The sequence below is a fragment of the Ambystoma mexicanum genome, chromosome 14 (genome assembly GCF_040938575.1).
Source record: "Ambystoma mexicanum isolate Mex_15411 chromosome 14, UKY_AmexF1_1, whole genome shotgun sequence".
Classification (NCBI taxonomy): Eukaryota; Metazoa; Chordata; class Amphibia; order Caudata; family Ambystomatidae; genus Ambystoma; species Ambystoma mexicanum.
The window spans coordinates 50,032,681-50,049,037 of NC_090940.1; positions in this window are offsets into that span (position 1 = coordinate 50,032,681).

Genomic DNA, 16,357 nt, shown 5'->3' on the forward strand with positions numbered 1-16,357 from the left:
CAAAAATCAAGTGCCTTAGAACACATGTTGCACCGGTAGCGCATTTACAGCTGCATTTAAGCCATTCACTCACAGCGGACTGCTTGGAAAAAGGTCAAAGTTTGATATCGCTGCATGATAGAGCTGGCTCAAAGATATCCCAGCATGATGCATTTTGGTTGGTGAGGGCGAGGTAGGGTGCTAAGAATTGGCATAAGAATTAGCATGCCATCTGGCGGTCAATGTGTGGGTAAATCAACACCCTCAAGCCGTTTGTTACTCCACACATGCCATCTCCATCCCATCTTTACTTCAATGCAATAGTTTTGTCTTATAAATGGCCCGAAAGCACCACCCAAACTAGAAACAGATGACAAAACATAACTGAATTCCAAATGGCACCCAGGAGCTTGAAAAATAAGCCTGCTGGACAATTAAACAACATTTCTGACTGAAGACTAAGGCTCAGAAACACAGTTGTTGTCAGTACAGTACAGTACAGTGCTTAGAACAAGTCTTTCAAATGGATTGTGTCCTCCCCCGTATTCCTCATTTTAAGGTATATCCCTATCCATCTTTAGCTGCTTCTGATTTTTTTCCAGCAGGGGGCACTACACGTCGATGCCTGTCCACTCGATGTCCCTCGAGGGCCTCCGTCTCAATGTCGACATCATCACTGGTATATAGCGCGTACAGTGACTGTTGGCTTCAGTTCTATTTTTCCATGAGAGCTATCGCTTCGGAAGATCGGAGCGCATCAGTTCCTATCAAATTTTGGGAAAAATAATGGCATCTTCGCCGGCATCTGTTAAAATGGATTTCTAAACTCTGACCTGGTGGGCAGAATTTTAGGAGGCCACCCTAGTTTAGTTGATCTGGAGAACCTTCTGGACAAACCAGACCAATCAACGGTAGCTTGGCAGGCGATCAAGACTAAGGGCCTGATTCATGGAACGTTTTCCTATGGGATTGCACCATTATAAAACACTTCCATGAGACAGGCCCTAAGTCTCAGGAGGGGTGAGAGTGATCGGAAGCGCACAAAGAGCCCAAACAGTAAAACTGCACAGAATACGCTTAGACAAGTGTATATAAAAAATACATATACATTTATTATAGGCCTTCATAATTAAACACAAATATACCAAAGTAACGGAAGGATAAGTTAAAACAAATATAGCATTAGGCATGTCTCCAGAGGCGACCCCTAACTTAAGCAGTCCAGCCCTACGAAGTGGGAAGCTTTTTGCTCAAAAGAACCGTAGTGCGTTGGAGCTGTAGCAGTTCAGAAAGGGGCTTGAGGTGATGAAGAACAGCGTCCTACTATTTGAGGAGGGTCTACCCTTGCAGGCAGAGTGACTTTCAAGTTTTGGGAATAGCTAGGGAGTGCAGGTTAGCCCAGATAAGGAGAGTATCTTTTCAGGGATTGTCTTGCGTAAAGAAAAATGGTGGTGACAGGGGGCCAACGGTAAGTGATGCAAGTGCTCACCGACCCTCGACACAGTCTGTGCCAAACTTTGCCAGTTTAGGCCAGGTCGCTTGTAGGTTCAAACTCTTCAATTACACGTCAATCTGGCTCTCGGCGGCTGCAGGATCGGACGATCGTCCATGGCGGGACAGTAGTCCTGTCACAGCTCTTGATGAAGAAAAGAGGACAATTCCAGTGCAGTCTCAGGGCATAGGGGGCAGGAATGCAAGGCTTCTACAATGACCGTCACCACAGCAGGGTGACACAGGGACCGCAAATGCTCTCACTCTCTTAAATTGAGACACAGAGGAGCTAGTACTATGAAATTTGGCTGGAGGGGTCCCAGGACCACAAGCTGGTGATTCCTTGAGTCTTGAGTGTCAACTCGGGACAGTGGCGCTCCTAGGTAATACCCCTGGTTTGAGCTGGTCAGTTCACTGGATAGCCCAGGAACACTTCTGAAGAGTCTTTATAGGAGGATAATCCGGAGAGTTTCCCCACTACTTAAAAGTGCCAAACCACCCTTGGAGGCGTTCAGTTATAGATGCAAAAACCGGGGTCTAACGGGACAAAAGCGGGCTCAGGGTGCCAAACCTTCCAGCACTTCTCTGGCAATTCCACAGGTCTGCTTTAGTGATTCAGGATACTTGGCTCCTTTTGTAGTTCGGTGCGAACTTCAGGTGATTGACCTGGAATGGATGCAGAGCCCCTTCAGTTATCCAAGATTCACTTTTTTTTTAGAAATATTTTTATTAATTTCCACAATTAATAACATACAGTGCACTCAAACACAGTGCACAAAAACATACAATAACCAACGTCCCCCCCACCCTCTTCCCTCCGCCCCCCTTTCAGATTCTCGCAGCTCACAACATCTCTTGTTAAACTCTTGTTCGTTGCCACTCCTTCGCTTTCTGAGGAGCTATCTGTTTCAGATTCCTCAGGTCCTGCACCCGACAGCGACACAACTAGGTGTATCCAAGCTGTAAGCTTCAGAGCTTCTTCTCCCCCCCTCTACCCACCGCTTCTCTCCACACCACTGTTTCTGCATCTGTCCACTTCAGGAGGTCCCACCACCAGGTTTCGACGTTCGGTCTCTTGCTTGCCTTCCAGCCCATCGCTAGCCAGGATGTAAGCCAGGTCTTTTAGCTTGCTCACATGTTTAGATTTGCGTGATCTTGGGAATCCCCCCACCATGCACGCCCACAGCGAGTCCACTTCCAATTTAAGGATACGCCGGCCATCGATTAAGGCCAGACAAAGGCCCTGTTTGCACGCTGGACCCTCAGTGCATCTGATGTCTTCAAGGGAAGAGGGCAGGAGCCCTTCCTCCCACTCCAGGAGCCTCATTGTGCCCCATCGCGCAACGAAGCAGAGCAGCAACGAATCCTGGATCCGCCGTGGCTTCCGCACTGTCGACACCCTCTCCATGCTAAGGGTGAGGAATTCTGCCACTTTTCCTGTGATCATACCATTGCTGTTTGCCCTCTCACTTTGAGCAGCAGCAACCTCGTATTACACGGGGCATTACACATTTCTCACGAGTCCTGCCTGACCTCGTCTGATTGTTCCGCCGAAGCTCCTCATGACAGGCGCAACGTGGCACCAGAGCGAAGTTGCACCTTGTTTCTAAGCAATGCCTATTTGATCCACAACATCCGCCGGCAGGCGGATACGCCAGCCATCGACTGAGGCCAGACAAAGGCCCTGTTTGCACCCTGTTCACGCACTGGCGCGTGGTTGCTACCAAACTCTATTGATTCCGGCGACTGATTATTGGAGGTAAGACACCCAGTGCCTCTCCCGTCTCTACAGTGCCCTCAAGCTTGTCCTCCACCATTACACAGTCACGCCGATTCACCCCCTACTCTGGGTGACCTGTCACGCCTCTAACGGATCCGATGACTGCTTCCTACTAGCTCTCTTCGTGTAATTCATCTTATGCCTGTACTCCAAACTGACATAGGGGGACGTAAATGGTGCTTTCTGCCCTCCCCTCGGTAGCTGCCGTACACACTGTTTACAACAGCAGCCTATAGTGGCGGCTTGCCTACTTTACTGTATTGCCTCATACCTGTCTGTTTAGGGCTGCATCGCTTCCTGCTATTCCTATGTCACACTATGCATTCAATGTTTAGCACTAAGGGATACAGAAATGACTGCTGCCCATGATGCAATGGAGTTGATATGTTATCATGTTGTAATGCCAATGCAGCCCTGTCATTTTAGCTGTGCTCACTCTCTTAACACTGTAAGTCTAGACTATCGGACCATGTCTATCCCCATCCTCTGCACCTGAATGTATCAGTACCTTACACATTCCTGATTAGATGTGCACTAGCCGAATTTAGCCTACTCTGTGAAAACTGAAATAGCCTATCCTGTGTCTATTGGTATTAGCCCATTCTGTGAAGAGTGAATTTAGGCCACTGTGAAAACTGAAATAGCCTATCCTGTGTCTATTGGTATTAGCCCAATCTGTGAAGAGTGAATTTAGGCCACTGTGAAGAGTGAATCTAGCCATCTATGTGAAAATTGAAATAGCCTATTCTGTGTCTATTGAGATTTCCCTATTCTGTGAAAGTGATATTAGCCCATTCTGTGCAGAGTGAATTTAGCCTTCTTTGTGAAAACAATAAACTAGATTATTCAGTGTCTATTTAGTGTCTATTAAGATTAGCCTATCCTGCGCTAGTGATAATTGGAATTAGCCCACTCTGTGACTATCCAAGTAGCTTACCTTGTGATAACCGGACCCAGCCAAGTCCATGAATATGAGTAAAACCCAGAGGAGCCAGTCTATCCTACTCCTTCTCGGCCTCCTTACTACAATGGTCCTTGCTACCTTCCCTACATGCCCACCTAAGGACAGAAACCCGAGACTTAGATCAAGACTGCCCCGCCTGTACGAACCGAAAATGAACAGTAAAAATAGCCTTCCTAATCAAAATGTCAGCCTTACCTATGAACTCTCGACTAAGCGAGCGCAGCAGAGCAGGCATAAACATCTGAATACCTCACACGTCTCCACGTTTCTGATACCTCCCACAAGGATAAATATACCTATAACTAAACACCCCCTCACACCCAACACTAACAGTACCTTACCTTTATCTAGATCGCTCATTTATGCCAGATCACTGGTGGGTCACACAATGGAAATTGCGGACATCCTAACCAATGAGAACCTGCACCTGCTTGCCATAACTGAGACCTGGCTTCATGAGGCAGCAGGACCCGCACTCATGATAGCCGTACCAGACAGCTACCAGCTACTCAGAGCCGACAGACCCAATGCCAGAGGTGGCAGATTAGCTATCATCTCTACAACTAATCTACCCATTAGACTTGCCACATCACCAACTTGCCAATCATGTGAGATACTTACAGCTAAACCTCCGCTCTCTAATAACCGCACGTTAATCATCTATCTGGTATACAGACCTCCAGGGCCATTGGGAACCTTCGAGGAGGATCTAGCGAGTCCTTCTAGCTAATAACACTAAAGACCACTCACAAATGCTGCGGTTGGGGGACTTTAATCTTGGATTTAACGACACTGATAACAAACATGCCCAATCAGTAGCAGATTTACTGAAAGATCATGGGCTCATACAAAAAAGACACTTATCCCCACCCATATCAAAGGAAGGACCCTCGATTGGGTGGCCGTCCTGAATTGTAACATCGCCATTACCTGCATTGCCCGCAATCTTGGACCGACCACCATCTTATCACCTTTTCTGCCACACTGGACCTCCTTAGCCCTAAAACTATCGTTATGGCACCTCCACTCCCAACTAGAAGTAAAAATGATATTACAGCGGAAAAACTACTCCCTCATCTCCTTCCCTCCATTAACAACCCTGCTAGCAATACAGACCCCAACTTATTAGTGGAGGTCTTCTGTAATGCCATGTCTAAGGCACTTGACATTATTGCACTTCGTAAAGGCAGACAGAAATCTCATCTTAATGTCTGGTTCACGCCCCAACTCAAAGAATTAAGACTCCAAAAGAGAAAGCCCCAATCCACTTGGCGTCATTCTCCCACTGAAGAGAATAAAGTTAAGTTAACTGACCATTCCAAACTCCAACAAAAAAAAATAATGAGCACAAAAAAGAATGCATTTAACGATAGAATCTCAAAGGCTAAGTCTGACACCAAGGAACTATTCACTATCCTTAGGGAAATGGAATCACCGATCTCTCCAGTTGACAATGTCCCTAAAGATAAGTTCTGGTGTACTGACATACAAAATGCTTTGTCAAACAAAATTGCATCCCTCCAACTCAAAATAGCCAACAAGAAGGCCTCACTGCTCCCATCTGAGCAGCAACACCTCCAACCTACACAAGATAGAACCACCTTACCCTTCAGCTTCAAAACAATCTGCATCCTCGAGACAGAGAAAATTATACTATGCCTAAAACCTTCTAATTGCAAAGGAGACAGTTGCCCGGCTCAAATTATAAATAATGCAGCTAGAGACCTAGTCCCTTTTATCTCTAAGCTTATTAATGCCTCCTTCAAGACTAAAACAGTGCCCAATAACCTTAAAGAATCTTGGGTCCTCCCACTGCGTAAAAAACAAACTCTAGACCCCACCATCCGACCAACTATAGACCTATCACCACAGTCCCCTTCTTAATTAAAATCATCGATAGAGTAGCTTACCTTCAAATTCAGGACTACCTAGAAGTCAATCACCTACTAGGATCATGGCAATCTGGATTCCGCCCTCTTCATGGTACAGAAACAGCCTTAAAAGACCTCAAGACCCAAATTGACGAGTTAAAAGATAATGGGAAAACACCTATGCTACTCCTCCTTGACCTATCTGCAGCCTTCGACCTGGTGGACCATGCAGTCTTATGCAACCATCTTAGGTAGGCTGCCCATTTCTCAAGTGATGCCATAACTTGGGTCCAGTCCTTTCTAGCTAACCATACAATGAGAGTCTTCTCCCCTTCAGCTTCAGCGGACCCTATACTAATGTCCTGCGGCGTACCTCAGGGATCCTGTGTCTCACCTACCATGTATTACATTTTTACTATGCCTTTGTTCAACAAATTAGACAGACTGGGTGTTACCTACACAAATTATGCAGATGACACCCAGATCCTCATTCCCCTTTCAGGCAACTTTCTCAAGGACACGGCCTTAGTAAATAAGGTCTACCTCCTCATTCAGGCATGGATGGCATCCCATGGCCTCTGCCTGAATGACGACAATACCGAGATACTGATCCTAGGCTCAGAGACGAACCTCAAAAAACTTAGCCCTAGCTATGCCTCCTTCAATATTGACAACAACCCCATCAAGGTGATGCCTGTAGTGAAAACTTTAGGCTTCTACCTTGACTCAACACTTACCCTTAAGAAACAAGTTAATTCACTAGCATCCACAAAAGCTTACACCTGTAGACTCATCCGAGCCTGCAGACCATTTCTCTCTGAAACTAGTTGCATTACCTTGGCCAATGCACTCATAGGGCCTCATTCCGAGTACGGCGCTAACCAATGGCGCTATTAACGCCTTGGTTGACGCCGTACCCGGACCGGCAGCGCCTTGGTGGATGGCGGAATTACCGCCCCATTCCAAGGTTGGCGGGGCGGTAATTCCCCATTCACCAAGGCTCTTCCCCATTCCCAAATGAGCCCCCATAGGGCTCAATGGGAATGGGGAAGATGCAAATAACGGTGACCGTTCATTACGGTCACCGTTATTGGCTTGGAGGCCCCTTTGCGCCCTCGACTTTAACACCTGCTCAAAGCAGGCGTTAAGGGCGAGGGCGCAAAGGGAACTCGGAGTATGGCGGTAAGGGATTACCGCCACCGGTCTCGTTACCGGTGGCCGCTATCCCTTACCGCCATACTCGGAATGAGGCCCATAATATCCAGACTGGATTATTGTAATGCCCTGTATTCAGGAGTTAACAAATACATCACTGACAAAATCCAAAGACTGCAAAACAATGCCCTAAGAGCAGCCCTGAATATTCCTAACAGAGAGCAGATCTCCAAATTTAGAAGAGATGTCCACTGGTTAAGAATAAATGATAGGATTCTCTTTAAAACAGTCTCACTTAGGTCTAAATGCCTGAATAACCTAGCACCACCATACCTCTCTGAAAGAATTAATAAGAGACTCACTACACGCCCCATGAGATCTGCCAATGCCCACACCCTGGAGATCCAGAGATTCAAATGCACCACAGCTGGGGGCACTAGTTTCCCGGTCAAAGCAGCGCAATCCTGGAACGCACTCCCCTTAGATCTTAGAATGGAACAACCCTACTCTAAATTTAGATGTAACATTCTAAACTGGCTACGATCAAATGACTACTGACTTGCTCCACCCTGTACTAAGACTGCACCTGCTACCTGATATCGGTTACCCCTTTACTCAATATACTTGCTATCAACTACATTATTCGACTGCAATATGTAATATGTAATATGTGACCCCAGTCCCCACCAGTTATTGTAACCTGAAAGTGGCAGTAAATGTATATCCCCTGTATGTATGTATCTAACTTGATCTGTAACTAAGCTTGAAGCCTACTTGTCCTGTTTGCGCCCAGCTACCTACGGGTTTGGTACACTTTACCAAATAAATAAACAAACAAACAAACAAACAAACAAACAAACAATCCCATTGTTAGCTAGGAGGTGCGTTATTTCTGTCCAATACCGTGTTATTTCTGGGCATGCCCAAAACATACGTACCATCCCAGCATCCGACAATAAAGCAAAAGTTGAACCAGTAGAACGGGATGACACGTAAATTATTCAATACATTATACATTTTAATCAATAAACATCTTGACGGCAACTGTATTAAGGTAGCTCAGGAGGTAAAAACTTTAGGCTTTTATCTTGACTCTACACTCTCATTTGCCAAACAAGTTAACACTCTAGGGTCCTCTACGGCCTATATGTGTAAACTTATAAGAACAGGAAAGCCATTTCTCTCCACTAACAGTTGTACTATCCTGTCCAGAGCACTAGTCCTGTCCCGTCTGGATTATTGCAATGCATTGTACATAGGCTCTAACAAAGCCATTATCGAAAAAATTCAAACCCTACAAAACAATGCCCTCAGAGCGGCATTAGGCATTTCTAAAAGAAACCATATCTCTGAGAACAGGCGACAGAATAATTGGCTCCGAACCAAACACAAATTTCTCCTAAAAACCCAGTCACTCCCCCATATATCGCTCAATAACGCCGCCCCTATCTACCTTTCTCGGAGATTCCACGAACAAACATCCATAAGACCCACCAGATTATCAAAGAAGGATCGACTGGTCATCCCCAAATTCAAATTTACCACCATCGGAGGTAATAGTTTTCCCAACAAAGCGGCCAAACTTTGGAATTCCATGCCTCCTACATTGAGAATGGACCAGTCCTACCCCAACTTCTGAACTAACTCTATCTTATGGTTGAAAGCTAATGACTGTTAACTATTGCACTATGTCTACTGAACTGTAATTAACACTGATCATCCCAACCTGCTACCACTACTTTCCACTTTTCAACATATAACATGTGTAAATACTTGTATACTCTGCCATTGTAAGATTTGTGCCACACGCTCATATGTTTCCCATAGAAACAACCATATCTTTGTACATAATGACTGTAATATATGAACGTAATAAGAATTTCTTGCCTTGTTCTGTCATTTATGCTTCACACTGTTGATTTCCTGCAACTAAGCCTTGCATTATCTTGTATCTGCTGCGCCCTTTTACCTCTGGGTCTGGTGTGCATTATAAATAATAAACAAACAAACAAACAAACAAACAATCTAACATAATCATTGTATGTATGATATAAAATATAAAAAAAATTAATTCATTCCATCAATACATCTTTCATATCTTAAACATTCATTCACAGTCCCATACAAACTCATTCGTACATTCCTATATAAAACCAATTTGGCTTCTAGAACAATGTGTACTGATAATGTTAACACAGTTTCCTTCAGTTATAACATTTGTTAATGACCCAGTCCATAGTATCAGGTGTCGTATTTGATCTGTTTTTTTTGTTTGTCCAGATGGCTCACAAAATCATTGACACGTGTTTCGGTCATAAAAGACCTTCTTCAGGACGTCGGGCACAGAATAGTAAATCCGCCCTTTTTCCGAAATGTATAGGCCAGTTTGCACTCCCCAAGTTCCAACTCTAGGGATATCGAATAGGACATCGGAATGGATCCTCCACTGGAATCTATAACAATATAGAGATCAGTCTCCACTTGTTCATGCAGAATAGTGATATCAAACGGGTTCCAGAACCACCATCCACAACAGAGGCTTGAATGGATCTGTTAGAGGTTTTACTCTATTCGTCTGGCTGTAATCACATACAACAGCCAATGGATATTGCACGAAACGAAAAGAATTTGTATATTCCACAGAACACTTCACCAGTTATTCTCCCGCTCGCACGCCATTACAACCTACACGGGGACATAGACCCCCAGCATCCTCCTTGCCGCATTTCAGGCATGTCTGCGTAGTGGCATTTGTGAACCTGACAATTTTCTTGGGGGTCATATATGCCCTTGGGTGATATACAGCTGTATTTATTGTAATCTGACATTCCTTGATACTTTCTTGTGATATCTTTGCATCCTCACCCATAACCCATTGCTTATCGTTTCCCCCTTCCTCTTCCCAATCCTGCTTTATCTGTACCACTTCCTTTGCAACCTTAGACATCCTTATTTCATAAATTCGAGAGATCTCATGGCCTCCTTCTGACACCGTCTGGAATGATTCTATGGCCGCTTCCGGCTGCTGGGCTAGTTCTATCTCCAACCACGTCTCCTTAATTAGTGTCATCATCCTAGCATACATGATACACTGCTCACTGTGCAAGACTGTGTCTACTGTTAATATATCAAATTTCATCCTTTCCCCGTCTTGCCATGTATCTCCCAAGGTTGTTACTCCCACAGGTTCGCAGTGTTCCCTAATGATCTTCCGCAGTTGTCCATCCATACCATTCAGTGTTGCTGAGGGCACCTGCGGGGAGCAAGGTAGCGGGCTCCCCATCATCCTACAGGCTCTATGCCAGATCTTCCGTTCTAGGTCCAGCAGCATAGACCTCTTCCCCTTCGGAGGGTCGGCCACCCATATCCTCTCATTTAGAAAATAAGGTGCGCACTCTGCTCTAAACAATTTGGCCTCTGGTGTGATGTCCTCTGAGAGCCACATCGCCACATACTGGAGCTGGCCAGCTAGTTAACATACCTAAAAGTTGGGGAGTGTAATCCCTGCCTGATCGTATGGATTCTATAATTTCCACAGGGCAACCCTGTTCCTGGAGTTGTGCCATATGAATCTTCGTTATTTCATTCAGAGGTTTGCCCCACACTATGGTGATAGTCCCTCCTACCAAGTGAGGATTAATATATTATGTTACCCAAAAGAAGGGACACTTACATCATCACTAAAACAGCATGTAACCCTCAAACATTTGGAACCTTACTGACAGCCACTAAACCAATGTGGGCTGTGCGTACAAATAATTAATACCAATTATAAACTATTCACTAAAAACATATTTTCATTCATTTACATATTCATAGCACAATTATCAACAACATTAAAAAACATATACACCACATAAAAGTATACAATGTTACAAAAGTAGTTTTTCCACCACACAGAATCAAGTACACATATGCTTCATATAATCTGCTATAGCAACTTAATTTCTCTTGTCTATACAGTAGTTTTCCCATCAAAGCGGCCAAACGTTGGAATTCCATGCCTCCTACATTGAGAATGGACCAGTCCTACCCCAACTTCCGAACTAACACTATCTTACGGCTGAAAGCTCTTGTAAAGTACAAGTGTTTACACAAGAGAAGTTAAGTTGCTATTGCTGATTATATCAAGCATATGTGTACTTGCCAAGGAAATCATTTTTTAAGTAATTTTCCTCCATTTATGAGGAGCATGATCCCTCATCTGATGATGCACGACCCTTTGGATTGCTATATGGGACACAAGGTGTTCCAGAGGCTCTGATATCAGAGGAGTCAAAGATGAAAGAACTATATGAGGCTCTACAGACTGCAAGTGGAATAGATACTTATCCCGAGATTGAGTTTAGAAGACATTATCCCTCAGACCATGTTGATGGGTCATACAGACAATTAATGCCTAGACTAATTGATTATCTGGGTAGGAGTAGACCTGCTCCACATTTTGAGCAGAATGATCTTAGAGATATTCTAGATAAGGGACCCCAGGAGGTCCCTATTCTTCCCTTCCATGTGTCCTTACAAAGGCGGGTCAATGCCAACTGGGAAACACCAGATTTAATCCCAGCGGTAAATGAAAAGTTGACAGGCAAATATAGAGCTTCAAGCAGTGATCCCTTTCACTTAAGCAGACATCCTACTCCAGAAAGTATGGTGGTACAGGCCGCCACATCCACGTCTAAACAGACTGCATACCCAATGATTCTCCCCGACAGAGATGACAAATGCTGTGATGCCATGGCAGAAAAGGTCTTCTCTGCTGGAAGTATTATAATGTTGCAATGTATTTCCCATTCTCCCTCCCTCCCTGCCCTGTGGGCACTTTGAAACACTATATTCCTATTGTATAAGCACCTAGCAAGCAAACAGTAAATAAATAAATAAATATGGCCCTTAAGTCGGCAAATGCCACATTTGCACTGGCTAAATTCACATTTACCCTATGGAGATGCATATCGATGGCGGCTGAACATATCCCCGAAGGGGACGAAAGAGACATTTTTGGGAATATTGTTAAGCTTGGGAAGGACGCCATGTGTGAATCCCTTCGGACTGGTCTCGACTCTGTGAACAGTATCAGCAAAGCAATGGCGGCTAGCACTGTAATGCACAGATTTGCCTGGTTAAGAAAGCCTGGGTTTGCTCCGGATGTGCAACCGAGAGTTCTTAACATGCGCTTTGACGGCACACATTTATTTGGCAGCAAGGCTGACTAGAGCCTGGAGAAGCTGCAGACCCCCAAAGCAGCAGCCAAATCCCTTGGTGCTGCAAGCAGACAGCTTCAAACTCACCCCAGTGGAACAGCTTAGAGGGGCAGGTCCTTTCGCTATTATTCCTCAGTTGGAATAGGGAGAGGGCTGGTGAATCAGAGGTCAGAGAAGATTCCCCCATGCTGGATGGGGGAAGAGGTTCTAAGACCGCTCAGGCACCAGCTGCTTTACCCTCAGCTGCTGCATTAGCCACCTCAAAATCTCTCTGAGGCCTTAGTTCACAAAACCCCAGTGGGAGGTAGACTCTCACAGCATCTGCAAGAATAGCAGGGTATTACTTCAGATACAAGGGCATTTGAAACAGTAGCCCAGGGTTACTGCCTTCCTTTTCTAAAATGGCCTCAGGATCATCCACCGGGGAATAACTCTTTAAGGATTCCAGATCTGCTCCTTGTGCAGGAAATGTTGACCCTGCTGGAGAAAGGTGCAATAGAACATGTACCTGTAGCAGAGAGGAACAAGGGTTGGTACTCCCCTTATTTTCTCATCCCCAAGAAGGACAGAGGATTGAGACCCATCTTGGACTTAAGAGACTTGAACAAGTTCCTCAGGAAGGACAACATCAAGATGGTTACCCTTTCTTAGGTACTCAGGCCCTCCAGCTTCAAGACTAGATGGTATAATTGGACCTTCAGGATGCTTACTTTCATGTGCCTATTCATCCCAAGCACAGAAAGTACCTGAGGTTCGCAGTTGGCGGTTCTTATTATCAGTTTAGAGTTCTGCCTTTTGGGCTGACCTCTGCCCGAGAGTTTTCACCAGGTTAATGGTGGTGGTGGCAGCGAGTCTCAGGAGAGGAGGGATTCATGTGTATCCCTACCTGGACGATTGGTTGATCAGGGTAAATTCTCCCGAACAGGCTCTGGAACATGTCAGCATAATCTGCCACTTTCTCCACAGACTGAGCTTCACCCTCAATTACAAGAAGTCCCATATGATACCATCTCAAATGCTCCAATTCATCGAGGCAGTCCTGGATGCATCCTTGGGAAAACCCTCACCACCGTGGTGAGGGCTCAATACATTCTGTAGATGGTCACCAAATTCCAGAGCACCCAGCGTCTTCCGGCCTTCGATTTTTTTGAGGTTGCTCGGCCTCATGGCATCCTGCATTTTCCTGGTGCCAGAGGCTCGCTGAGAATGAGATCTCTCCATGGGGCTATCAGGACTCAATGGTCCCAATTCTCATGCAGGATGTCAGACCTTCTTCAGGTTCCGAGCAGAGTCACACAGGATCTTCTGTGGTGTGCCTGCAAGGACAACATTCTGAGGGGAGAGCCCGTTTGGCAACCATGACCGGAGATAACAGTAGTGACGGATGCCTCACTCACAGGGTGAGGAGCACATGCTAATGATCTGACAATCAGCAGTCGTTAGTCTCCATCAGAGTCCATAGTACACATCAACCTTTTGGAGCTGAGAGCAATCAGACTAGCGCTGAAGGCTTTTCTGCCCTCTGTACAAGGAAAGAATTTCCTGATAATAACAGACAACACCTCAACAAAAGAGGAGCTGTAGAGTCACTACCACTGTGCAGAGAGGCAATGCAGCTCTGTTTCTGGGCAAGTCAATATGGAATCTCCCCATCAACAGTTCACCTAGCGGAGAGGAGAACACGGCGGCGGACGCTCTGAGCAGGCTGAGCACAGTCTCCCACAAGTGGGACCTAGCTCAGGAAGTCCTTCAAGAGATCATCACTCTTTTGGGGAACCTCTCAAATGCATCTGTTTATGACCAGTCTCAACCGGAAGTGCAAACTAAACTGCTTCAGGGAATTTCCCCCAAGAGGAGCTCTAAGCGACGCATCCGTAGTGGACTGAGAGTTTCCACTCCTGTACGCATTTGCTCCAGTCCCCGTCATTCCTCAATTGATCAGGAGGTTGAGAAAGTTCAGGAAATCCATGATTCTAATTGCTCCGGATTGGGCCAGGAGGACATGGTACCCAGACCTTCTGGACATGTCCACATGTCCTACAATACGTCTTCCATAAGATAGGACCGTCTCACGCGAGAGGAGTGTCGTGTTCTCCATCCAGAGGTCAAGACACACAACCTTCACGCATGGTTTCTGAGAGGTTGAGAAATAAGGATTGGGAAATGCCAGATGACGTAATGGAGATTTTGCTTTTGGCCAGAAGGTCAGCAACAAAATCCTTATACCACTGCCGTTGGAACAAATTCTGCGGCTGGTGCAGGGATAAGAGTGTAGACTCTTTTACATGCAGCACACCCATGGTTTTATTTTTCTTATTGTACCTGACTAATCTGGTGCTCCAGGTTGGAACAATTAAAGGCTATCTTGCAGCGCTATCTATTTTTAAGCGCTCCTTTGAAGAAGTATCTTTCTTCAAAATACCATTAGTGATAGAATTTCTAAAGGGATTGACAAATGTATTCCCTCCAATCCCCTTTCAAGTTCCAGTTTGGGATCTCAACTTAGTTTTGAAATTTCCCATGTGCGCTCCTTTGGAGCCGATTCATTCCTGTCCGTTAAGATTGCTAACACTCAAAACCATTCATTTGATTGCTCTTGCATCAGCCCTTAGGGTGAGTGAAATTTAAGCCTTGTCTTGCAAGCCTCCTTACAGAATTTGTCTTTAAGGAAAGAGTGGTCCTTAAGGTTCAACCCACATTTTTACCAAAAAATTGTGCCTGATTTTCATTTAACTCAAAATATTATACTACTGCTTTTTTATCCTCCACCTCATCCTGGAAAGGAAGAGGAGAGGTTACATAGGCTTGACCCAAGGCATGCACTTAGCTTCCACTTATCCAAGATGTCTAAGTTAAGACAGGAGGATCAACTTTTCGTTGGTTGCACGGGCCATAACTTGGGAATAGCGGTCACAGGCCATAACTTGGGAATAGCGGTCACAAAACAAACCTTATCCAGGTCAATCATTTTAGTAATTTCTGAATGCTACAGATTAGCTGGAAAAGACCCCCCTGAGGCTCTCGGAGCTCATTCGATCAGGGGCATGGCTACTTCCTCTGCCTTACAGAGAGGTGTCCCAATTCAGGATATTTGTGTGATAGCCATATGGTCCTCCGTCCACACATTCACAAGTATTATAGTCTGGACTCTTCCTCGGGCCGGGAAGGTGGATTTGGGAAGGCAGTGTTACATTCGGTTCACAGGCCAGTAAGGAACTCCTAAATTCTGACTCAATCCTCCCAAAAATGCAAACACTGCTTTGGGAGTCTATCATAAAATGAGGAACATGTGGGAGGACACAATCCATTTGAAGAACAAGTTACTTACCCGTGGTAATGTTCTTTCAATTGAATGTTCCTCCCACGTGTCCTCGTCACCCCTCCCAGACTACCCTGCAGTAGAATGTCGTTGTTATTGCAGTTTACGCTCTTTCAGGGTGAGTAACTGCGTTAGGCACATCCAGAGAGAAATTGGAAATACGCACAAAAACGGAACTGAAGCCAACAATCGCTGCATGCGCTATATACCAGTGATGACTTTGTCATCGAGTCGACAGGCATCGACACACAGCGACCCCTGCTGGATTTTTTTTTTTCGAAGCTGCTATAACTGGATATGAGGATTATCAGAAAATGAGGAATACGGGGGAGGAACATCCAATCGAAAGAACGTTACCACAGGAAAATAACTTGTTCTTCTGCACCACAAAGGGCAGGATGTTGCGAAACCTTTATTAAATGTCTAATGGCTGAAGCTGAAACCAGTGTTCATGCGAGGGGGCACATCTGAGGACAATAACCATATAAAAAGGACAGTAAACATGCTTTTAGGAATTCTGAAGATTATTTATTTATTTATTTATTTATTTATTTGCACTTATAAAGCGCGCTTGCAGCCCATAAGGCATCGAGG